This window comes from Cetorhinus maximus, chromosome 6 (genome assembly GCF_964194155.1).
Source record: "Cetorhinus maximus chromosome 6, sCetMax3.hap1.1, whole genome shotgun sequence".
In the NCBI taxonomy this organism is placed as follows: Eukaryota; Metazoa; Chordata; class Chondrichthyes; order Lamniformes; family Cetorhinidae; genus Cetorhinus; species Cetorhinus maximus.
This window is the reverse complement of record NC_135884.1, coordinates 154,267,369-154,293,911: the sequence shown is the minus strand read 5'-3', so window position 1 is coordinate 154,293,911 and position 26,543 is coordinate 154,267,369. Positions and strand designations below refer to the sequence as shown.

General features: G+C 41.4%; 1 protein-coding gene and 1 long non-coding RNA gene across 5 annotated transcripts in view; one reads left to right on the top strand and one right to left on the bottom strand.

Annotated features, from left to right (window-relative positions):
* garre1 (granule associated Rac and RHOG effector 1) overlaps positions 1-26,543 on the top strand; it is a 216,496-nt gene that overhangs the window by 62,712 nt on the left and 127,241 nt on the right. The window lies entirely within an intron of this gene.
* Positions 4,052-22,946, bottom strand: LOC144682244 (uncharacterized). The gene is made up of 3 exons (XR_013576976.1): positions 22,854-22,946; positions 19,489-19,576; positions 4,052-4,094 (listed from the first exon to the last, which is right to left on the bottom strand). It is a non-coding gene; the product is annotated as an uncharacterized LOC144682244 (long non-coding RNA).

The window sequence follows — 26,543 nt, the reverse complement described above, 5'->3', positions numbered from 1 at the left end:
ATGGGATGGGAGGAGTGCACTGTCTGTCTCTAGTCTCAGTACTCCATGGGTCACAACATATATCTACATGATGTTTCCAGCTAGTTATATGGCCAAATATGTGCTTTCCCTATTAATCTCAGAATGACCACTCAATGACCTTCAATAAACAACAAAATTATTATAAAACCAGTCTTGTTGAATAGAAAGGCAAAGCTTATTAACATACAGTATGAAATACAAAGGCTTTTCGTAACCCTAAGTCTCGCGCACATGCATGCACACACATGCACCAAAAAATAAATAAAAATAGAGGCGTTCTGCCAAATGTTAAAAACCAATGGTTCAAAGGGAAAAGGATGGTGGAGTCCTTGAAATGACGTCTGGTTTATACGGTTGCTCTCTCAGTGCTGATCCGTGCAACGATTGATGACTCTTGCGCTGCTTTTCACGCGGGCTCAAGGAATACTTGAGGGTACTCAATCCTAGCACATAGAGCAACTTAGGAACAGCTTATGTTCATTTCTGGCTGTGGACTGGCTCTGGACTGCAAAAAGGCTGCTGTCTTCCTTCTCAAGCAGTTGGTCCTTCTCTTCGCAAAAGCAAAGCTAACTTTAAACAGTTATCCAGGCATGGTTTTTTCAGAGCCATAAAATACCATGTTGAGGCCCCACTCCAGAGACTTGAGCCCATGATCTGGATTGCCACTACAAGGGGGGTGCTGCATTGGTGATGGTGCAGCTTTTCAATAAAACGTTAATTAGAGGCTCAGTCTACCCTTTCGTGTGGATGTAATTGTAGGAGATCCTATGACACTTTTGAAGAACAACAGGGGAGTTCTCCCCACTCCCCTGGCCAATATTTGTCTCTCAGCTGATATCCCTAACAAATTATCCCATTTATTTTATTGTTGTCTGTGGGAGCTTGCTGTATCAAAATGGCTGCTGTGTTTCCTACTTTATAACAGCGACTCCCTTTGAAAAGTACTTGTTTGGGATGTTATAGAAATACCGGTATAACAAAAACAAAAATTGCTGGAAAAACTCAGCAGATCTGACAGCATCTGTGGAAAGGAAGACAGAGTTAACGTTTCAAGCCCGTATGACTCTTCTTCAGAACTAAAGAGTAAGAAATGTGGTGAAATATAAGCTGTTTAAGGGGAGTGGGACAGGTGGAGCTGGATAGAGGGCCAGTGATAGGTGGAGGCAAAGGAGAGATTGCCAAAGATGTCATAGACAAAAGGACAAAGGGGTGCTGATATTAGCTAAAGGATGTGCTAATGGTGACATTAAGGGTAGAAAGCAGGATGAGCAAGTGACAGGTAGCCCTAGTGGGGTGGGGCAGGGGGAAGAGATCAAAATAGGCTAAAAGGTGGAGATAAAACAATGGATGGAAATAAATTTTAAAAATAATGGAAATAGGTGGGAAAAGAAAAATATATTAAAAAAATATAATAATTATTAGAAAAAAGGGGATCAAAAAGGGGGTGAGGATGGAGGAGAGTGTTCATCATCTGAAGTTGCTGAACTCAATGTTAAATTCGGAAGGCTGTAACATGCCTAATCGGAAGATGAGGTGCTGTTCCTCCAGTTTGCGTTGAGCTTCACTGGAACATTGCAGCAGGCCAAGGACGGGCATGAGAGCGGGGCGGTGTGTTGAAATGGTCGCCAGTTTTGTCTATGTTTTCCCAGCCTATTGAGTGGGTTCCTAGGTTGAGCAGTCGTGAATTGCCCTCAGCTCCTCTTTCTGTGCGAGGACAAGAAACCTGACAAAAGTCAGGCTGAGGTGAGCACTCTGGCAGTGAGCATGCTCATTTGCAGGCTCACTTGTTTTTCTCATTTCTGTTGAAGCCATTTGTGCAGCACGAAGGGAAGGATTCTGGATGCTTTTTGAGCTGTTTCTGTAGCCTAAACACAGAAAAAGCCTGTTTTCAGTTTGAATTAACCCCAATATGCAACATAAATTCATCTTAGTGAATTTGCCTAATTATGAGCAGCATGAATCTTGGAAGAGACTGCAATAAATTATCCTTCCCCACCCCCCGCAAACTCCCGCATTCCAAATTCCTACAGGAAACACTTGTCAAATTTGGAAATTGAGTATGTCTTTTTTTGAAAGGGGTGAGAATACAAATGTGTAATTGCATGTTGACTTGACTTGGTGGTTGGTTTTGTAATTGTGGTTTCCAATTTAGGATCTTGTGGTATGGAATTGAGTTGTGTAGACCGCAAGATCTTGGTTATAGTCTTTGGTCTATTAGTTGAATTTTTGGACAGTGGTTACGCATTTTGTTTCGACTTCTCTCAAGCACCGTGCGGAAAAATCAACCAAGATTTTAACTCCTTGGGGGCAATTTTTCCCCTACAGGTATTGATCCAATTTAGTTTTGAAAATTACTGTTGAATCTGCTTCCGCCACCCTTTCAGGCAGCGCATTCCAGATTGCAACTTGCTATGTAAATAAGCTCCCCGATGTCACAACTAACTTAAATCTGTCTCTCCTTGTTACAGAACCTTATGCCACTAGAAACAGTTTCTCTTTATTTAACCTATCAAAGCTGTTTATGACTTTACACACCTCTATTAAATCTACTAACCTTTTCTGCTCTGTCAATAACCCCAGCCTCTTCACATAATTGATGGCCCTCATCCCTGGTGTCATTCTAATAAATCTCCTCTGTCTCCTCTCTAAGGCCTGATATCATTCCTAAAGTGTATTCAGTCCATGAAGTATTATTGAAGTGTGGTTACTGTTGTAATATAAGAAATGTGGCAGTCATTTTGCACATAGCAAGCTCCCACAAACAACAGTGTGATCATGATCAGATAATCTGTTTTAGGGATGTTGGTTGAGTGATAAATATTGTTGGGAACTAGAGATAGTTTAATTAAGTTATATTTATAGCTTAAGTTAGTTATATTTGTATTTGTGGGTTTTAAGAATGAGTTTTAACTTTATTTAACTTTGATTTGTATTTCTGTATTTGTGTGTTAAGAAAGGGGGGGAGCTTGAGTTTTGGTTTCATTTTAAAAGATGCCTGCATTTGAAGGAGTTTTATGACTCTTGAAGGCAAAATTAAAACAAACACAAGGTAGAAAAACTCTGCTGTTGCCTAGCAACAGGGATTGAGAGAGAGGGACCCAGAGAGAAAAACACAAAAGTCTCTCTCTAGCAGATTGCTGAGAAAAAAAAGTAAGCCTAAGAAGCTTAGATGAGTTGCTGTAAAGTTAAAGTAGCAGTGAATGTCAAGTGAGTTCTGGGTCTTGAGAGATACCAAGTTGTCAGTAGTCTACTGGGAGGAGAACTGCAGAGAGCAGGTCCTTAAAGGAAAAGAGGAAAGCCCTAAGAAGACTTTCTACTCAAAGGAAAAGAGCAGGAATCTGGAAAAGGTCCTGTAAAGTGAAGTTAAGAGTGAGGAGCAGAGGAAGGCTCCAACCTTAAAGGAGGAAGCTGCAGGGTGCAGACTTAAAGCAAAATAGACTTGCGAGAAGCCAGAAGATCCAAGGAAGACAGCTGAAGGCCTGTAACTCTTTACTATGGGCATATGAAGCAGTGGTGTTCTGTTGGCATGGCTGAGTCTGAGAGAATATGTGTGTGGAAGGCAAAGATTGAATGCAAGTGGCGATCCAGAGGAAAGGAACAACGGAATGCGTGTTCAAAACCCTGGAGGTGGACCCTTGTGGAAGGCGGCCGAAAGAAAGCTGGGAGAAGATTCCAAAGCGGGTTCTTTGAGAGTGGAGATTGGAAACCCTCGTGTGAAAGACGGAATTCCATGAGACCGGTTGGCTCACAGTGTGACAAGTGTCTGGGAGGAGTCGATGAGAGATCCATAGCACCTGTTTGGGGTGGCATCTGTCACTTGGTTTCAGAGTGTGGTGTGTCTGACCACAGGGTGCCTATTGGTTTATGTGGGCATGTACTTACTGTGAACATGAGAGTATAAGATAGCTTTTGTAACTTGTGTCATCCTTACAAATGCATATTTATCTATAAAGGTATAGTTGTGGATGAAAGAGTATTGTAATATTGTTCATCTTGTTTAATAAATGTTTTTTTTTGTTAAAAGTTCACCAGCTGACTCCTGTGACTCTGTTCGGTAGCTGTCCTCCACATTTCTAAACAAAAAATAAAAGAATCTGTCAAGCTGGGTTCCACTCTGGGACCTGTCTTGTCCAGTAGTAACTATGTAACTACAGGGAATAACAATATTAACCAGGGCACCAAGGCATCGCTTCTGAGACAACTCGTGCTTGTTAAAAAGAAAACTACAAATGCTGGAAATCTGGAAAATGTAGCAGAAAATGTTGGAAATAGATGACCTGAAAGAGAAAAGACAAGTTAATATTTCAGGTTGAAAAGAAATTAGATAAGCATCTGGCAGAAAATAAAATGCAGGCCTACAGGGAAAAGGTGGAGGAGTGGGATGAACTAAGTTGTTCTTGTAGAGAGCCGACACAGATTTGACAGACTGAATGGCCTCCTTTTGTTCAATAACTATTTTATGATTCTGTTTTTCATCAATGGGCTAGGCATCTGGTTCAGTTGTTTTTCAGTATCCGTCTAGTTGTCTTCAGTTACATGGAGAATACACTTGTGCACTTTATTGTCCCCTCCATTTACTTTCTTGAATTCCATCTTTCTAGTCCACCACCGCATTGATCTTTGGTAAGAGGGGGGAGGAGACAACCAGAGCATTGGCAGTGCCAACCTCGAGGTGGATGATAAACTCAGTTTTACTGGGGTTGGATGGGTTAATTATATTAGCTGCTTCAGCTTAACTGGTTCTTACTGATAATGGTTTTTCAACAAAAATATCCTACATTTATATAGTTGCTTCCCAGAAAAATATCTTAAGGGTTTTATTGAGAAGGAGGGGATATAGCAGACAAGGTTTTAGCAGCTCAATGCTCTTCCTGGGTTGTGTTGCCATCAGTAAATAAATGAGCAAGGCTGAGTGACAGGGTGGCATTGATATCCAGCAGTGCAAAAATTCTCTTGATTTGGTTTTGGGTGTGACATAACCTCAGTTCCTTACCCCTACTTTCTCTCTCAAAAAGGACACTTGTATTAATACAGCAGCTTTAACAACTCGAGGCATCACAGGAGCATTATCAAACAAAATTTGACTCTGAGCCACCTGAGATATTAGGGCAGGTGACCAAAAGCTTGGTTAAAGAGGTAGGTTTTAAGAAGAGATTTAAAAGAAGAGGGAGAGAAGGAGATTTAGAGGGGTAATTCCTTAGGACCTTTACAGCTGAAGATAGTGTCAATGGTGGAGCGATTTAAAATGGGGGTCGCTCAAGAGACCAGAATTGGACAAGTATAGTGATCTTGGAAGGTCGTGAGACTGAAGGGGATTAGAGATAGGGAGGGGTGAGGCCGTGGAGGGAATTGAAAAGTAGGGTGAAAATTTCAAAATTGAGAAGTTGCTTAACTGGGAGCTAGTGTATGTCAGTGAGCACAGCAGTGATGGGTGAATGGGACTTGGTGTGAGTTAAGACACGGGCAGCAGAGTTTTGGATGAGTTCAAGTTTATGGAGGTAGAATATGAGAAACTGACCAGCAGTGTGCTGGAATAGTCAAGCCTAGAGGTAACCAAGGCAAAGATGAGAATTTCAGTAGCAGGTTAGCTGAGACGGGCAAAACCACAGACAATGCTACTGAGGTGGAAATAGGCGGTCTTAATGATGGTGAGGATTTTTTTATTCATTTATAGGCTAGGCCAGCATTTATTGCACATCCCTAGTTGCCCTTGAGAAGGTGGTGGTGAGCTGCCTTCTTGAACTGCTGCAGTCCATGTGGTGTAGGTACACCCACAGTGCTGTTAGGAAGGGAGTTCCAGGATTTTGACCCAGCGACAGTGAAGGAATGGCGATATATTTCCAAGTCAAGATGGTGAGTGACATGGTGGTGGTGTTCCCATTTATTTGCGTCCCTTATAGATGGTAGTGATCGTGGGTTTGGAAGGTGCTGTCTAAGGAGCCTTGGTGAATTCCTGTGGTGCATCTTGTAGATGGTACACACTGCTGCTACTGTGCGTTGGTGGTGGAGGGAGTGAATGTTTGTGGATGTGATGCCAATTAAGCGGGCTGCTTTGTCCTGGATGGTGTCAAACTTCGTGAGTGTTGTCGGAGCTGCACTCACCCAGGCAAGTGGAGAGTATTCCATCACACTTCTGACTTGTGTCTTGTAGATTGTGGAAAGGCTTTGGGGAGTCCGGAGATGAGTTACTTGCCGCCGAATCCCCAGCATCTGGCCTGCTCTTGTAGCTACATTATTTATATGGATGGCCTCTGAATACAGCATGCTGCTTGTGCTGTTTAGTATTTGGCTTCACCAGGTTGACACCTCATTTTCAGGTACATCTGGTGCTGCTCCTGATATGATGCCTCCACTCCTCATTTAACTATGGCCGATAACCTAGCTTGATGGTAATGGAAGAAAGAGGGATATGCTAGGCTATGAGGTTATGGATTGTGGTGGAATATACTTTTGATGGTCCATAGCGCCTCATCAGTGCCCAGCTATGAGCTAGATTATGTGCTTTAATACAAGCATGTGGAAGAGGGGTCCAGGTACAAAACTGGACAGCTGTCAGAGTAGTAAAATATAACTATTCTGCCTCTTGGCTGTATGGCTCCATTTGGAAATTTCCACTTGTGTTCTGGGGCTTCAATGTGTTGCATTTATAATTTCTGAGCTGAAACTGTTCTGATGGTACTTTGCAAATAGGGTACAGAAACTCCATCTTTAAAAATAGCTTGCCAGTTGTATTGATCCTCTTGGCACGGGTTTCTTTTCCAACAAAGAATTGAGAACCCTTTTATTCCTCGAGAGTTTGAAAGTCAATCTCTGCGTTTATTTTCATTTCACTATTTTACTGAACCTCATTGACTTGCCATGTTTCTGAGGCAAATTAATGACGAGTGATATTTGGTATGATTTGCTTGTTGATGAATGCAGTTATACAAGAAACTAACACTAAATCCCCTAATTACCAAGAAACAGATGGTTTACTTGGGACTCTAGCTTAATACAGGCTGACTAAATGTTATTTTTCTAGGCAGCTTATGAACCATAGGATAAATTTTGCTGAGACCTTAATCTTTTCATGGTTACTAGGCACTTTTCCTGCCATTTCCCAAGTGCCTTCGTACCCAACTTTTCGCTTGGGCGGCGGGGGGGACGGGACCACATTTCCATTTTTTTCTTAGTCAAGGGGCCAATGAACATATTTCAGAAAGATGAGGTTTGGCACAACTTTAAACTGAATTTCAAAGAAAGTATTTTTAAAAAAAAAAAAAATTGCTGAGTAAAAATAAAGCAATGTCAAAGCAATAAATTAAGTTTTAAAAGAGTGTGAGGGGATTGGAGTGTTTGGGCCAGGCGCATTCCCAGGCTCAGGGTGCTCACTCACTCATCCTCACCCACTGAGTAGCTGTGTGCATGTGTTGGTGTTTGGTGGTGAGAGTGAGTGAGAAAATCTTTAATGATGTTCTTCAGCATTACAAGTGTGCATTTTGTGAATGCACTCTTTAAGTGCTAGGTGGGATTTCAGTCTGAATAAATTACCTGTTTCAACAGTTCACATACATTGGGACTCTAGTTTAAGTTTTGTGGCTAACACAAGTTGGATGTCACAAGAAAACTCTCTTTCCACTAGTAAAACTCCTAGGAGCCATAATTACTTTCCTTAAAAGTGGCTATGCAGATGCCATTCAGAAGTGATCAGATTGTTGTAAACCTGTCACTGACTTGTTGCTTTTGGCTAATAAACTAAATGTTTTTGTTCCAAACTACCAACTGAATTTTTTTCCATTTCATTCACAGAAGTGTTGCTCAGTTGACTGTCTCATGGAAATTAGTGTTACCTTGAGATTTAAGGGTAGATTACATGATAGATTTAAATTGAAGCCTGGGCAGAAAAAAAAGTTGAAGATTGGGCATGTCTGGTATTATGACTATTCTTGGCTTCAGGTACTGTGGTTTGGGAATAAAATGTAAATACTTGGATTTTCTGTATGACTTGAACCAATAATTCCACAATTTTACCGTGGGCAGTGATGTGAACCCCTATGGAGTATAGGATGCAGGATTACTTTGTGGATGCTCTACACTAGCTGTGCCAATGACTCGTCATTTAGTCAATGACAAAGTTTTAGATTAAGTGTACAGAAAATCATGGCAGTTCTCTTCCTACCCCCAAATCGCAATGTTCACTTGTGTGTGAAAATAATTCAGGATTTTGCTGCTAGCTTGTTTGAACTGCCTGCCCTTGTCCTACTCTTGCTCTTTACATAAGCAGGAGATAGAGATGTTGCTTAAGCAAAATCTCAATTTTAAAAATTTTTATCCTTGTTTTCAAATCCCTCAGTGGCCTCACCCCTCCATCTCTCTGTGACCCCTTTTGAGTTACCTGCCCATCTCCCATTTTTGGCTTCTTGAGCATCTTCAATTTTAATTGCTCCACCATTGGTGGCCATGCCTTCAACTACCAAGACCCTAAACCCTGGAATTCTGTTATTAAACTGCTCCGCCTCTCTACCTCTCTCCTTTAAAATGCTCCTTAAAACCTACTTCGACCAAGTTTTTGGCTGTCTGCCTATATCACCTTTGTGCTTTGTTTGGCAACAAATGGAAGTGCCTTGGGACATTTTACTACATTAAAGGCACTATATAAATGCAAGTTATTGTTGGCTTGAATGAGCCTAGGAGTGAATAATGATGGTGTCAGCATATTCATTCCCACAACTGCAAGAATATTCAGTCTAGTTGGTGACTTGCAATGCCCTATCTCTCCTCCATTGTGGGCAACATTTGACTATGCTGCATGTGCAGATTTTTTTCCCCTGAGTTGCATGTTTGCATTGTCTGCCTGTTCTGCTGATAAATTCATGGGATGTTTTAGAAAAAATGCTGAGAGACAAGACCTCCTTGTTAGACTTGTTTATCATCTCTGTGGGCATTGTTCACTGACAGTGAGCCTTTTATCCCCTCAAGATATGAATTGAGAGTGTTCAATTTATTTGATGTGAGCTCGTGTTTGATGCCATTGCTTATTATAAGGAAGAGAAAATGTTGTCTCTTTTTTAGAATATGTAGATTTTCATGTGATAATGTCCACTTGCTGTGCTAATCTCAGCTACTTGAGTCGATAGCCCATTTTACATCTCTCTCAATATTTTATTTCCATTGACTTCAAGCAATAATCACTTCAAGTGATTATTCAAATAATCATTAATTCTAGTGGTTAGACAGTCACTAATAAATCCTAAAAGGAATTTAGGAGAAACTTCTTTATCCATAAGGTGGTTAGAATGTGAAACATGCTACCACATGGAGTGGTTGAGTTGAATAACAAATGTATATAAGGGGAAGCTAAATAAATCCACGAGGGCAAAAGGAATAGAAGGATATTTTGAAAGTGTGGGAGGAACCTCGTGTGGAACATCAACAGTGACATTAGAAAAAGCCCAGCTAGTCTGCGCTCCTTATCTCCTTATCTGTGCCATTCTTTTTGGAGGTTAATGAGAGACCAGGAGCTGCTGCATGGAATGGAGGAGTGGGTTGAAGGTAAAATCAATCTTATGATTAGGATTATGCACCATGCAAAGCAATATGAAGCTCTATTGACAGGTCACGTTTAGGGGGAATCGAGGAACGGTGTGAAAAAATACACATGCTTTAAAACAAAACTTAGAAAACCTTTACATTCTTCTGCCTTGCCTAGCTTTGCTTCCGCACTGGTGCTGTTTTAGTTTGGATCCTGGGAGGCTCAAGTCCATGAACTCCTGGTGTTTGTAATACTTAATCTGGCCCCTTTTTCCTGGCGCCTGGATCAGAGACTCATTTCTTGTGTTTCTATAGTCTGCTGCCATAATGAAAGATGCTTCTGCCAGTTCTCCCGGAATCCGAACTAAAACATGGCAAAGTTTAAAAGTGACTTTGTCCTTCTGGACTGTGAGCTAAGTCAGCAGCTGAGTGATCTAGTCCCAGGGTCTCAGTGCTTCTGTGGACTGAGAAATGTCCAAGGATGGTTATGGAGTAGGGACTGGAGGACAGTAGATTTCCTTCCCTAAAGGACATTAGTAAATCAGTTGGGTTTTTACAACAACCTGACAGCTTCGTGGTCACTTTACTGAAACCAGCATTTTATTTCCAAATTTTTAAACTTATTTTGTTTCAAATACTCAACTTTCTGTATTCAAATGGTGGAATTTGAGTTTATATTCTTTGGATTATTAGTACCAGTTTCTTGACTAACAGCCTTGTAACATAGCCACTACAGTACCATACCTGCTATCTGATTGCTGTCCTCTGCATTGTTTAAGTGAGAGTGTTATTTGACCAGATATTTGAGCTTGATGGTAATGTTGTCCACAAACCAGTAACTAACTGATGCTCACTGTCTAAATTCTAACTTGAAATCAAGCTGTTTATGTGAGAACTGCAGGTTGGGTGTCATGGTACTGAATCCCAGCAAGGATCAATGTATCAGGGCAGAGAGAACATTGGTTGGGGGAAAAAAAAAATCATTGTGAGCGTAATTTTGCCTTCCTGCTACTGGCCTGCTTGCTAGAGGGATTCCTGTCTTTGTGTCATTCCACCTGATCATATGAATTTATGCACATAGTTCACATTTAAAACATCTATTAGATTAATAACCATGTCCTCACTCATGTTCATTCAGCTCTCTTACATTGTTGGACTTAATACTGGGTCCAGCTGCTTTCGATATGGTTAGCACAGATTCTTAACAAAAATATGTGACTTCAATCGCTAAGCAATACATGGCAATTTTATTTATGGGACAAAGAATGCTCACTAAAGGAAGAAAGGATTTGCAATTTTATAGTATCTTTCATGTCTTCAAGATGTTCCAAACATTTCTCAGCCTATTAATTACTTTAAATGTAGTCACTGTTTTGCAATAAAAGGTGGCAGTTGATTTACACGTACCAAATGAGATTATGACAAGTTAGTCTGCTTTGCTGGTTTTGTTTTGAGGTTTGAACATTGGCCAGTATATTTTAAAGAACTCTTTGTCCTTTTGTCTATGACATCTTTTGGCAATCTCCACCTACCACTGGCCCTCTATCCAGCTCTACCTGTCCCACCCCCTCATAAACCAGTTTATATTTCACCTCTTTTCTATTTTTACTTAGTTCTGTTGAAGAGTCATACGGACTCGAAACGTTAACTGTGTTCCTCTCCGCAGATGCTGTCAGACCTGCTGAGTTTTTCCAGGTATTTTTGTTTGTATCTTAAAGAACTCCCTGCTGTTCCTGTAGTGACATGGGATTATTTGTTACTTTCAGATAGGGCCTTGTTTAGGGTCTCATCTGAAACTCAGTGCAGCCTCTTCTACACTGAAGCGTTGCCTTTGGTGCCCTTGTCTCACTGGGTTAGAATGCTGCATTGCCTTTCCTGCACGGCCCAGGTGGTGCTGTAAACTAGCCAAGGTAATGGAGGTGCTGCCTGCAAAATGCCCAATGCTCATGATGATGTTTGCATGGGGAATAGGAGGAGGCATTTGAGCTTGTTTTGTCATTCAATTTGTTTTTTATTTAATCTTCCAGCATTTTCTGCTCGTCCCTATTTGTCCTTCAGAAGGTGGAGGTGAGCTGCCTTCTTGAGTCATTGTAGTTCACCTGGTTAGGCTTTTCGTAGCAGTTTGGTACAACTGAATAGTTTGGTAGGCCATTTAAGAGGGCAGTTAAGAGTCAACCACATTGCTGCGGGTCTGGAATCACACGTAAGAATGGCAGATTTCCTTCGCTAAAGGGCATTAGTGAACCAGTTGGATTGTAACTTTAGAAGAAACTGTACCACACAGCATGTGTATAAATGTTTCTGCTGCATCGGCAATGGATTGACTGATGATTTGACCTGCCTGTGTTGCACAATTGTCTAATATCTGGTCTGCACAGAGCTTTGCCCCTCTCTAACTGCTGGGGGTAAGGTCTTTGGCCAGGAATGAGGTCAGAAATCTGTTCAAATAGTTTGAGAGAGAATAATTTGCTGCTCTGATGCTGTGGAATTCAACTTGGAATGTAAATTGGGCAAATTCACAGCACCAGGAGCCTGAGATGCTATAGACCACCACGTAAGAATTTTTAGGAGTACAAAAAGGCTAAACAGGTCTACCCCTTTTCAACTGTATTGCTGCACACAATAACTAGTGTATAAAAGTTTGATTGTATTGATGTGTATGTAATACGCTTAGTTTTTCAAATTGTTTATCTTTAAAAATTGGTTACATTCTGAATTTTGGGGTTCTGTTTTTTTCACAAAAGGGATACTGGTACTGAGAAGTTATTTCACTGTTGCATTCCATTGTGATTTCATTTGCTATTTTAGTCCGCGTGACAACTTAATACCTTTAGAAGAAAGGCTAATGGTTTTAAAGAATAATCACATTGGGGATTTAATAGTCAAAGCTGTTGTGACTGCTGGACTGGGTGAGTGCTATAGTAAACATGAATAAGCTGTTACGACTGGTGTGTTTAAACTATATTAGGACATTTTGCAAAAACTAATGCACTGCAAGTATATTTTATTAGCAGACATACAGATGTTTCAATTGCTGTTGAGCACATTTTGATCAGTTTTATAATGGTGAAGTTAGCATTTTATTCCTTTTTAGTTCTCTGTTCTCCTTTACTTGTTTCTGCTCGAGCTGTACTTCAGCTTTTGGTTTGCAATTCTGAGTGCTTGCGTCTTTCCATTACCTTTTCCAAATGGCTAATTAGTCCTGCGAGAGCTTGCACAGTGAATGTTGACTGGTTATTTGACTACAAGAGAATTGGGCGATGTGTGTGTGTGTCCAAGTCTAGCCTCATGTTGTCCTCATCACAATTGTGAATGCTTTTCTGGCAGGTATTATCGGTCAGCGCAAAAATCCTATCCCCTCTTTGCCTCCATAGTGCAGAGGCCAAATTAAATGTCCCATTGGTGTTTCACCCCTCTTATTGGTTACCCCTCTTATTGTACAGAGCAATGAAGCAAACACTGTGAGCATCCTGATCATATGACACAGCTTTTTGCTGAGGACACTGGGGAAGTTAGAGTGATGTTTTTAACCTGAGTAATATTTCTATGGGGCTGAGAAGGAAACATCCTGCCACTTTGTTACAAATCAAATAATATTCTGCAAAACGCTGAATCAATTGACCATATTTCTTTATGGCAAAATTGGCTTTGTGTATGGGCATGTTTTTATCTTTGTCTTCATAGAATCTTACAGAATAGGAGGCCAGTCGGTCCATCGAGTCTGTGTCTGTCTTTGCTGCCTTCATCTGTTTCTCTGGAAGCCCTGTTGTGTTGGGAGAGTGGGACTAGAGGGGAGAAAAACTTGAAGGGAGCAAATTGTTCAAAGCACTCCTATTCTTGACCCCCAAATGTTTCAATCTTAAAGTAGCTGTTGGCTGGTAAGAAATTTTCAACGTTTGCCTCCTAATGTTTCAGCACCCCTTCCCTTGACTGATGTTAGGAGCACAGGTCGCACATCTGAAGTAGATTCATTCTCTGGCACCGCAGTCCAGCCTTGGAGCCATTATATAGCTATAGTCGGAGCTGCTGTTGTGTATTGCTGCATGACCATTCAGTCAGAATGCTTGTTAACTCAAATAATCTAATGTTGAGATAAATATTCTAGAATAAAGCTTTATTTTTCAGACAAGTGTTTCTGTAAAGTGAACAAAGTTAATACACCCCTTTAAAGAAAAACAGCATTTAAATATGTCCATTTTATAACTGCTGGAGAGATTAATGGGTCTTTTTCAGGTTGGAAAGATGTAACTAGTGGAGTGCTACAAGGATCAGTCCTCGGACCCCAATTATTTACTATCTATATTAATGACTTGGAGGAGGGAGCAGAATGTAATGTATCCAGATTTGCTGACGATACAAAAATATGTGGGAGGGCATGTTGTGATGAGGACATAAGGAATCTGCAAAGGGATATAGACAGGTTCAATGAGTGGGCAAAAACTTGGCAGATGGAATTTAATGTAGGAAAATGTGAGATCATGCACTTTGGTAGGAAGAATCAAAAGGAAGACTATTATTTAAATGGGGAGAGAGATTCCAAAAAAGTGCAGCACAGAGGGACCTGGGTGTTCTTGTGCATGAAACACAAAGTTAGCATGCAGGTGCAGCAAGTAATTAAGGTGACAAATGGAATTTTGGCCTGTATTGCTAGGGGGTTAGAGTTTAAATACAGGGAAGTCTTGTTACAATTGTACAGGGTGTTGGTGAGGCCGCGCCTGGGGTACTGTGTACAGTTTTGATCCCCGTATTTAAGAAAGGACGTAGTGGCATTGGAGGCAGTTCATAAGAGATTCACTAGGCTGATTCCTGGGATGAAGGGATTGACTTATCAAGAATGGCTAAACAGGTTAGGCCTTTATTTATTAGAGTTTAGAAGAATGAGGGGTGATCATATTGAAATGTACAAGATTCTGAGGGGGCTTGACAGGGTAGATGTTGAGAAGAGGCTCCCACTAGTTGGACATAGCTCGAACTAGGGGACATAGTTACAGAATAAGGGGACAGTCATTTAAAACTGAGATGCGAAGAAATTTCATCTCTGAGGGTAGTGAATGTCTGGAATTCTCTATCCTAGAGTGTTGTGGAGGCTAGATCACAAAGTATTTAAAGAGGAGGTAGATAGATTTTTGAAATATTAGGGAGTTGAGGGCTACGAGGAGCTGGCACAAAGGAGGAGATGAGGCCTGGGGTAGAGCAGTCATGATCTTATTGAATGGCTGGGCAGGCTTGAGGGGTCGAATGGCCTACTCTTATTTTGTATGTTCTTATGCTCTTATGAAACATGGCAGCCAATTGCACACAGTGAGCTCCCACAAACAGTAATGTGGTAAATGACCAAATCATCTGTTTTTTTGTGTTGCCATTTGAGGGATAAATATTGGCCAGGCCACCAGGGAGAACTCCCTTGCTGTTCTGTCAAATTTTTTTTATAGATCAGATCAGATTTTTTTTAAGCTCCCCATATGGGGTAGAATGGGCCTTAGTTTAACGATTCATCCAAAAGATGACACATCCCAACAATACAACACTGCCTCTGCACTGCTCTGGAGTGTTGGCCCAGATTATGTCTCAAGTCTCTGGAGACTGAATATTTAAAAAAAATTAGTTTATGGGATGTGGACGTTGCTGGCTAGGCCAGCATTTATTGCCCATCATTAATTGCCCTTGTTCAGTGGGCAGTTAAGAGTCATCCACAAGGCTGTGGGTCTGGAGTCACATGTAGTCCAGACCAGGTAAGGACGGCAGATTTCCTTCCCTGAAGGACATTAGTGAACCAGATGGCAGTGGACGTTAGTGAACAATCGGCAATGGTTTTGTGGTCATCACCAGGCATTTTTAATTCCATATTTTTTATTGAGTTCAGATTTCACCGTCCTGCCATGGTGGGATTCAAAATTGGGCTCCCAGAGCATTACCCTGAGTCTCTGGAATACTAGTTTAGTGATAATACCACTACGCCACTGCTTCCCCATTAACCTGCAGCTTCTGAAGCAAGAGTGCTAGCTACTGAACCATAGCTTGTCAGTTTATGCTTTACAGTCTGCCTGAGCTGCTCAAGTTTATGGAGAGACAGCTGTTCTGTAACTTGATCCTACTCGGCATTGTGTGACTCTGTTGGAGCGCAGCCTGACCAATGTGTATATTGGGTGAGAACAGGATTAGGTTAAACTGTGATGACTACTGTGGGTGAATAGCTTGTTATCTAGATTAAAATATGCAGTGGCAAGTAGAACTCGTGGAACTGAACCCCAACAAAGAGTTGATGCCTTAGAGAAATGGAAAAAGCAGAAAAAACAAATCGGTGAGAAGAAATGTTCAGGCAACTGCCTGGATCTGTCAGGTGCACATGACCTGTAGTGATGCATTTTGGGTTTATGTATTTGTGTTTATTTTTGTATCAGGACTTGTAGACTCATAGACACCTACAGCACAGAAGGAGGCCATTCGGCCCATCGTGTCCACGCTGGTCAGCAAAGATCTGACTACATTAATTCCATTTTCCAGCCCTTGGCCCATAGCCCTGGAGGCTATGGCAACGCAAGTGAATATCTAAATACTTCTTAAATGTTACGAGAGTTTCTGACTCAATTACCCTTTCGGGCAGTGAGCTCCAGACTCCCACCACCCTCTGGGTGAAAAATTTCTTCTCAACTCCCCTCTTAACCTTCTGCCTCTTACCTTAAATCTATGCCCCCTGGTTATTGACCCCTCTAATACTGGAAAAAGTGCTTCTCCTATCCATCCTATCTATGCCCCTCATAATCTTATACACCTCTATCAGGTTCCCTCTCAACCTTCATTGCTCCAAGGAAAACAGTCCCAGCCTATCGAATCTTCCCTCATAGCTCAGACCCTCCAGCCCAGGCAGCATCCTGGTAAATTTCCTCAGCACCCTCTCCAGTGCAATCACATCCTTCCTATAATGTGGTGACCAGAACTGCATGCAGCACTCCAGTTGTGGCCTAACCAGCTTTTTATACAGTTCCAGCATAACCTCCCTGCTCAATGCCTCAGCTAATAAAGGCAAGTATCCCATGTGCCTTCTTAACCAACTTATCTTCCTGCCCTGCTACCTTCAGGGATCTATGGACATGCACACCAAGGTCCCTCTGATCTTCAATACTTTCCAGGATCCCACCAATCATAGTGTAATCCCTTGCCTTGTTAGCCCTCAAGTGCATTACCTCACACTTTTCCGTGTTGAATTCCATTTGCTGGTGCTCTGCTCACCTGACCAGCCTATTGATATCCTCCTGCAGTTTACGGCTATTCTCCTCACTATTTACCACCCTACCAATTTTCGTGTCATTTGCAAACTTCTTGATCATACCCCTTACATTTAAGTCCAAATCATTTATGTAACCTACAAACATCAAGGGCCCCAGCACCAAGCCCTGCGGAACCCCAGGGACTTGTATCATGCACTTGTCATGAAAGAAAAATCAGTCTGAAAGTAATTTGTCCATAGAAGCACAGGATCTACAGGCTGGTTTTATAGTAAGCCTTCGAACTGGGGCTCCTATATCTTTGGGGGCAGCAGGATCTTAGAGATCATTGATATTTCATCAGTTTCCATTCTGTCTGTCTGTTGACTGACTGTAGTGCTATTTCTGTTGCTTCATACAACTAAAACATTTGCTGCTATGACAGGCCTGTGTTTTTTTGAATAGCTGACAGTCTTTTGGAAGTTGGGACGGGAGTCTGTCAATGTTTGCAAGTAAGCCCCTAGGAGTGTGAATATATCCTGTCTTGCTGCTGTACCCCGCACAATAATTTCAGAACACATAATTTCTTGGGTTCAGTTGTAAAACACAAGTTAAGTATTAATATGCATTTTTATTTAAAAAGAAAATCAGACCCTTATGGGGCACCAGCCTCCTTTGGTTGTATATTATTCCTTTCAAATATGCTGTGATTTGTTGAAGCTTAGTCGACTGTGGGGTGGAATTGCAATGGAAATGAATGTAGAAGGCCTTCGTAACTGAACTTCCATGATATTGAAAGAAAGACTCACAATTATAATGCACCTTTCACACTCTCTGGATGCACCAAAATGCTTTATAGGGAATTGAGTACTTTTTGAGGTCTAGTCGCTGTGGTAATGTAGGGATTGTGACAACCAATTTCCACACAGAAAGCTCCCACAAATAGCATTGTGATAATGACCAGTTAATCTATATTTAAATGAAGTTGAGTGAGAGATAAATATTGCCCATGATATTGGGGAGAGCTCCCCTGCTCCTCTTCAAGTTTCCTGGGATCTTTCGTGTCCACGTAAGGAACCTTGGTTTAACATCTGATCTGAAGGTAGTTCTGACAATGCAACACTCCCTCAGTAGTGTTCTGGGCGTGTCAACTTTGATTTTTGTGCTGTGGAGTGGGAGATGAACCTACAATATCTTTGATCCAAAGGTGAGAATACTACCCACTGAGCCATTGCTGGTATCCATGAGCATTGTAGGTAAGTGTTGGATGAGTTGGTAATCTGAAATTCTGATGAAGAGTCATCCGGACTTGAAACATTAACTGTATCCCTCTCCGCAGATGCTGTCAGACCTGCTGAGTGTTTCCAGGTATTTTTGTTTTTGTTCTAGATTTCCAGCATCCGCAGTATTTTGCTTTTATCTGAAATCTTTCATCAGTTTAAACTCTCCGTAAGTTTTTTTTGTTGTTTTTGGTTCTTGGCATCTAGTACAGTCCCTGTTCTCTGCTAACCCCAGTAGCAAAACTTGACCGATAATACCTTGGAAAAGTAAGTAGGAAATATTGATGAGCATCAAATTGCAGTTTAGTGTTGCTATTGTCAAGTATAATTGCAGCTGATTTGCTGATGTATTTGGGAATGATGCTGGCACACAATGTAAGGAATAGATAACACTGCAAATGTTGCAGTACAGATGGTGTGGATAACTGAGTCAGTGAATGAATGAATGTGTGTTTGAAGTAATGCAATTTGTAAATTCTCTCAATGACTCATTCAAACTGGTGTGTTTTGAGTACCACAGTGTTTTCAGCATTTTGTGTGTTTCTGTTGGATGTTACTATTTTAAAAAAAAAAGACTGAATTTGATTTTATTATATGTATTGATGGATATCTTTGGCTTTATTCATCTATCTCAGTCAACTTTTGATGCAGAATAATACTGCACTCAACAAAGGATGTGTGTGTATGACTGTGTTTACTATGAAGGAGATGGGCGTTTCTTTGAATTTCCTTCACGGAGCACGAAAGTGACATTTTTGAAATTAGTTCTATTTAATTTAAAGTATTATATGGAGCAGTCTCAACTGTTGGTATAAGCATTGTTCTGCTTTCTACTAACTTGCTGTAGGTTTTTCCTTTTGCCCTCTGGCCTGTCTGTCAAATTTCAAATACATTTACCTGGCAAAAAAAAGAAAATGCAGAATTTGGAAAGTTGCTTATTAAAGCCCCTTGAAATTACCAGAATGAGTTATTGTAGAGGGGGTTTCATTTTATTTGGTGCCAGGGTCTGCTGTCTTTCTGGGTTGCCTGATGTTTTATTGTGGGTTGGTCAGCAGGTTTCCCTTGTATTATTATGGAACAAAATATGTAAGTGGGCAGAACAGCGGCAGATAAAACGCAATGCAGTGGTGGACTTGTATAAAATATTGCATACAGGAGGGGAAAATGAGCAAGTAATGTAACCCTTGAATGATACAGAAATAACAAGGAAATTGAAGGCAACCTTTTTTTTAATTCATTCATGGGATGCAGGCTTTGCTGGCTGGGCCAGCATTTATTGTCCATCCCTGGTTGCCCTTGAGAAGGAGGTGGTGGTGACCTTAAGTCTTAGTAGGCTAGACCCTCAACGTGTCCAGTCAATGCTGAGCAGCAAATCCATAAAGCCAGTAGAATGACGAACGAAATAACCAAACCACTGGGATGCAACTCAAAGGAAGTAATGATCAAAGCCTGCAGTTCCCTGGTCAAATTACCTTGACTGCTGATCCCCAGAATCGAAGGGAGCTATTTGAACACTGGAATTGGTGATGAGACAGGAGATTGATCCTTCATCTTGGAGTCCTGAGGATCAAAAATGGAAGAAAGTTAGACTTTTATGCTTTGAGAGGAGGCATTTTGAGAGGTGATACTATGGTTTATAAGAAAGTAAGTGGCATGGAAAAGATAAATAGCTTTAAACCTAGCTGCGAGAGCACGTGAAAGGGGTTCATACTAGTAAAAGAGAAATTCATGGAGTTATTGTTCAGGGTTCAACACATGGATTTTCTTTTTTCATATTTGCCAAGGAAAACTTTGGCATGGCTGCACATTGTCCATCCCTATTGGCCTGAGGATTGCTGGTGAGCCTTTTGCTTGAATTACTACAATCTTTCTGGTAAAGGTGTTTCCACAATGGAATGGGTCAAACAATAGTTCTTTTCATAGATCCGTAAAATCACTTACATAGAATTTACAGCACAGAAACAGACCTTTCAGCCCAACCACTCCATACTGCTGCTTATGCCCCTTAGGAGCTCTTCTCATCCCTATTCCTTTCTCCTTCATGTTTATTTAGGTTCTGCTTAAATACATCCATGCAACCATTCCTTGTGGTAGCAATTTCCACATTCTTGCCACACGCTTGGTAAAAAAGTTAAAGGGAGGGGCTTTCTAACTAACCCTGATCTTGTTGTCCTCAGATATACAAACACCTGGTCTTCCAGTCAAAGGTCACAGGAGAACAGTCAGCAATGGGAACCCTTGTAGATTTTACCTTTCTGAGGGCGACTGAGACCCACTCAGCACCTCCATCACTCCATCAGCTGAGTTCAACTGACTCTGCATAGACCAGGGATTGAACCTGAGATTGATGTGATCTATTCAAGAGAAAAATCTAGAAACCAAAAATATAGTAAAGAATTAATTGTACATTATAGAAGATTGCCCTTCAGCCCATCGTGCCTGTGTCAGCTGTTTGGCAGAACTATCCAATTAACCCCTCTCCCTCCGATCTTACTCCTTCAAATAATTAACCAATTTCCTTTTGAAAGTTATTATTGAATCTGCTTCAACTGCCTGTTCAGGCACTGCATTCCAGATCTCACAAACTAAAATCATTTTTTCCCCTTTCCCCTCTTCTGTTTTGCTGTGGTTGTTAAGCCACTTTAGAAGACATATAAGAATCAGCCATACATGTTTGGTCTGGGGTCCCACACACCCGAGACTTGGTTAGTCGTTTCCCTTTGTTGAAGGGTCTTGGTGAATTTACTGGGTTTTTATAACACTCTGGAAGCTTTCCTTGTCCTTTTTCTGCTGCTGGCTCACAACATGTCAGATATGTTGAATTGACTTTCTCAACTTCCCATGATGCAATTTGAGTTTACAACCTCTGGATTAGACTCCAGGGCCAACTACTGGAGGCAATTAGTCCTGAAACCATTTGAACAACTAAATAATGCATTTGGATTCTTTCTGCATAGCTGCGGTAAGATTGCTATTCGCATGCATCATCTGCACTGAGACCTGCTGCCAGGCCACTTAATTTGTTCAAGGGCCCCTTGTCTCTCATTGCCACAAGGACCCCTCATGTTTCCGCCACCACCCCAGGGCAAGTAAGAATGGGCAGTAAATACTGCCTTAGCTGTGTTGTAGATGTCCCAAGAACAAATTTACATGAAATGTTCAAGTAATTCATTGTATTCAGAGTACTGGGGAATTATATAATGTGCTATATAAATGCAAGCTCTTATCGCTGAGATGGGAACTTCCATGTGACTGCTCCAGGCTGCTGGAGTTAGTGTAATCACATTGTCCACTCATGGACCTGTTTGTGCTTTCAGTGGCAGTGTGCACACTCTGGGATTTGGTTGCAAGAACATTGTGTATGTTTGATAGAATTGTACTGTTTGAAGATCAGAAGGCAAGGTTCAGAATGACTCATTGGAATTCCTTTCTACCAGTGTATTTATAGGAGAATTTAGCTTCTAAACAAAATGGTCACACTGGGTAGCTCAGGCTATTAAGTGGCATGGAGTATAAAAGAAATGCTGTTGTAGGTTTAACTGTGACAGAGACGACCACTGTTCTGCTCAAGTCGGCCTGGATTTGTTGGGGAAGCAAAGCAAAACTTGGTGCCTTCATTCCGAAAAAAGACTTGTAAGTTGACTGGATCTTTTAGAAACAAATTGATCTATAATGTGTGTTGTGTATTAAGTTCTGCCATGTTTTAGGGCCGCTAAATAAAGCGTCCTCTAAAGGCAGATTTAAATAGATTATAAGATAGTTAAATCAAAATAGAACTGTAGGATTAGCTGGTCAGTAGATGCGAAGCTCCAGTGGAAATCTTCATTTAAACATCGAACTTTATCGTGCCTAAACATTGACGGTCCACTGTTCTGGCAATTTTCACATAGTGAATGTCAGAGCCCGGGTTATTATCTTCTGCGATCTTCCTCTGCCTACTGACATACTGTAGAAAGTTCCTCTTGGTGCCAAGTTCAAAACGAAAGAAAAAGGTGCTGTTATCTAAGAAAACCTCTAGGACCATTCTTGTCTACACGCACGTGGTCATTGAGTAGCCTGTGTTGATGGAGGCCACTAAAAAATGAGATGTTGATTGTCCTGGATGTCCTCAATCATTGCCATGCTCTCTCTCAAATTGTCTTGCCTTGGCGTCTTACTGCTCCTGTCAGGTGAGACTCAAGTGCCGAGGTGCAGAAGCTTAATGTGAAAACTGGTACATTGATGGTATTATCTGTTCCATTGATACAACTCTTGAGCTGGACAGTGACTCCCCTGAAAGGAGGTTTTGTATGGTTGATGAAACTCAACTATTTCAATATTGGAAGGAAAGTTTCTAAGTGACTCACTGGAGCTCTTTCACAGTTAGGGATTATTTATAGGATTGCTGACCTTTTTTGAGAATTGCAGGCAGTGTACCCTCCAAGGCAGTTGTTGAAGCTTGCTACCGTATGTTCCAATGTGTTTGTCACCGCTTCCTCTTATTCATGCCTGCTTTTACAGTGAGGATATTTTTTGGCAGCTCAATCAAAATCAGTGTTTTGCTGCATCAAGAATTTAGTTCATTGAATTCCTGTGTCACTTAGCTACTCCTTTAGAATTGATCATTCGGCGCAGAGGGAGCCAATCAGCCCAACTTGCCTGTGTCAGTTCTTGGAAGTCCAATTAGTCTCACTTTTCAACTCGTCACTCTTAGCTCTGCAATTTTTTCCACGTAACAAAACCGTTTTCATATGGTTTGGCAGTTATCGACCTGAAAAGTTAATTCTTGACATAGCATTTCTAAACAATTGGCACAAGAGGAGGTCAGAGGCTGGATACTCTTTGGCAAGTGACTCACCTGATTCTTGAACGCCTAACCACTGTCTACAGGGCACAAGTGTCGAGTTGGAATACTTTCCTCTTTTGTGGACGTATGCAGCTGCAAAACACTTAGGAAGCTCGCCTATATCTAGGACAAAACAGCCTGCTTGATTCTCACCCTATCCACTCCCTCCATACTGGTGCCCAGTGACAGCAGTATGTACTATCTATAGGATGCACTACGGCAACTCCCCAAAGCTGCTTTGACACCGCCTTCCAAACTTGTGACCTCTGCTCCCTCGAAGGAGCAAGGCAGATGGTTCATGGGTAGGTCACCAGCTGCAAGTTTCCTTCCAAGCTGCATACCACCATGATTTGGAACTAGGTTGCTGTTCCCTCATTATCACAGGGTCAGAATGCGGGAACTCCCTCCCTAGCAGCACTGTGGGTGTACCCATATCACATGGACAAAGTGGCTCACCACCTTCTCAAGGGCAGTTAGAGATGGGCAATAATCACTGACCTTGCCAGTGATGCCCACATTCCATGAATGAATAAAAATAAAAGTTTAGGACTTTTTCATGAGCGGAAATAAACTCACTCAATTTTTGAAAGGATGTGATAGGGTAGACATAGAGATCGCTATCAGGTCACACCTAAGCCTTCACTTTTCTGGAAGATCCGCAGCCTGCTCTCAGCTCTTTCTGTTAATTATAACCCCTTAGTTCTGTTGTCATCCTTGTGTTTTGGACTGGAGAGGAATAAATTTAAGCAGCCCTGATTTCTCCACTCACTACCCATCCGTAAACAGAAAAGCGTTTTTGATTTTTGATTCCCCCCTTTATAAGTATTTTCCCCAACCCTTCAGTTTTGAAGTTATCCAATCCTCTATTAATAACCCCACAGCAAGCTCGAGATAAGGTAAAATAAGAGGGTTGGTTATTTTACACACACAAAATGCGGGAAAGGGATTTTGCAATATCCACCCCTTGGTGTACTCCTGCATGGAAGAGGAATAAGGGAAAGAAAGGGATAAAGGGCAAGACCACGATAAAAATAGGAGTTATGGTTTCACGTGAGTCCAGAGTGCAGAATCAAAAGTCCAGTGGTGTCTTATTGGTGGCCTTGTTTGGCTGAATTCCTGGTCTTGGCCCTAGGAACTCGGTTGAGTCTGTTGAAGATGCAGCAAAGTATTCTTGTATCCTGGGTATTAGTTCACCCTGTAGACGAAATGCAGGGTTCTTTCTGGAAATCAGACGTGGAACGAGATGGAGGTCAAAGGCAGGCTGCTAGCCTGGACTCTGGTTCTATCTTTGGAGGTTAAATGGCAACTGAAGATAAAGTTCAAGAGCTGTATACTTGAAGGAATTCAAACAGCTCAAGTCTCGGTCATGTGACAGTGTGGTTTTGGGTCGAGCTATTCAGCTAATGAGGTGCCTGGTTGAAACCCATTGTGTTTTGGGAGCAGGTAACATTGGGGCCATTAGCACAACATTGGAGATTAGGAGTTGCAAATAGCTCTACCTTTGTCCATAGCTGGCTGATGAAGACTTATCGTCTACGAATCCTTTGTGTTGGCTTTGCTGGAATGTTTATACAATACAAGTCACAATCTGGGATGGTGAGGTAGCTTTTGTCCATTTGAACAGCTTAGAATCTTGTCGAAACCAGCATGTAATCAGCTGCAGCCATTTCATCAGCTCAGCAATTGTCCATTTTGAAAAATAGAAAAAATAATTTTCTGAAGTAGCCAGGCTGATGTAGATATATAATATAAAAACAAAAACAGAAATGCCTGGAAAAACTCAGCAGGTCTGGCAGCATCGGTGGAGAAGAGCACAGTTGATGTAGATATATATTTTCCTTCCTGGCCTCTGACCAGAACACTGTAAATCATTGTATTGTATTCTAAATCATTTTTGTATTTTATCTTTCATCCCTTTTGTAATGTGAAGACCAGAATTGTTCAGTGATTGAACCAAGATTCTGTGTAAGTTGAACATAATTTTGCTGCTTTTGAATTTTACTGCTCTAGAAATGAACCCCAATGCCTTGTTTTTTTTTTAAATTATTAAGCTGCGTCACTACTTTTAATGAGTTTGAATCCTCTCTCTCCCACCACCCCCCAAAAAAAGTACTTGAAGGACTTCATTTATCTGAAGAAACTGGCAAAGCTTAAAGTAGAGAGGTTAAAGGGACAGATAATAGAAATTATGAAGGGACTTTGTGGCGTGAATAAGGAGAAAGTGTTTCCAGTGGCAGGATGCTCAATAACCAGGGTACCCAGATTTAAAGTCATTGGCAAAGTAATCAGAGGGGAGATAGCAGATTCAATAGTAATTTTCAAAAGGGAATTGGATGAATACTTGAAAAGGAAAATGTTGCAGGGCTGAGGACAGAGCAGGGCAGTAGGAATATTTGGATAACGCTTTCAAAGAGCCAGTGCAGGCATGATGGGCTGAATGTCCTTTTTCTGTGCTGTAAAATTCTATGAATCGGGTACAGGTCTTGCCTCAGCGATATCCAGTGATAGTGTTTGGGAAATGTTTGTGGGTGAATGTCAGCTGAGATCAGGAGTGGAGTCGTGGTGCCCCGTAAAGTTGGCAGGTTTGACCCACTCACGATGAAGTTCACAAATGAAGAATGGCCTCTTAGTCAACATGTCAGAAAGCAATCTTTCCCATGGAACCTCAAGAGAACATGAGAAAATTATAGGAGTGAAATTCTGATAAATTGCTACATTTGCATTAAAGGTGTTCGTAAATAGCCAAGAAAGATCTTGCAATCGTGTCATGACCTTAGGACACCCCAAAGCACTTTACATCCTGTGAAGTACTTTCTGAAGTGCAGTCGCTGTTGTAACGTCGGAAACACAGCAGCCAGTTTGCGTCCAGCAGGGTCCCACAAACAGCATCACGATGGTGACCAGATAATCTATTGTAATATGGACTGAAAGTGTAAATGAGTTATTTCACAGCTTTGTACATTCACTTCCAAAATCTGGACATTTTTAGAAATTTGCATTTAATTCTCTTAGCTGGAATGCGAGGGTTCTTGAATTATACTGCACTGTGAAATTGCAGATTCTGTTTAAACCTAAACCAAAAACTTACACCTGTCAACCATCCCCCCTGTGCTCGCTCGCTGACTGACATTGGCACCCAACCTGGCAACACTTCGATTTTAAAATTCCAGTCCTTGTTTTCATGACCTCGCCCTCCATATTTCTGTCACCTTCACCAGCCCTATAGCTCAGATTGCGGCACTCCTTCCATTTGGATGTGGGTCATTGTTAAAATCATAGTCTCTTTCTTTTACAAATGGTGGTGAACCTGCTGATAATTTTGAGCATTGTCTGTTTTGGATTTACGCTATCCAGAGATTTTCTATTGATCTATGCTCAGCTTTTTGGAGCCAGGAGAAGGGACATACGAACATACGAGTTAGGAGCAGGATAAGAGGTATATTATACTCTGGGAGCCCTAACTGCAGAGCTGCACTGTGAAAGCTTAAGAGCTGCAATCTGGAAAGTTCTATAACCGCAGGAAATATTGTTCTGCGTGTCTAAAGTCAGTGCTGTTTCTATCCAATGCAATAAATGTTACATAACGTGGTCTGTCGCACGATCATCATCATCATTCACACATTTTGTAGGGCAGTGAGCATAATGCTAAATTCCTTTTTTTGCCTCTTCCCCAACATTGAGGAATTTGCATGCACAAGGCCA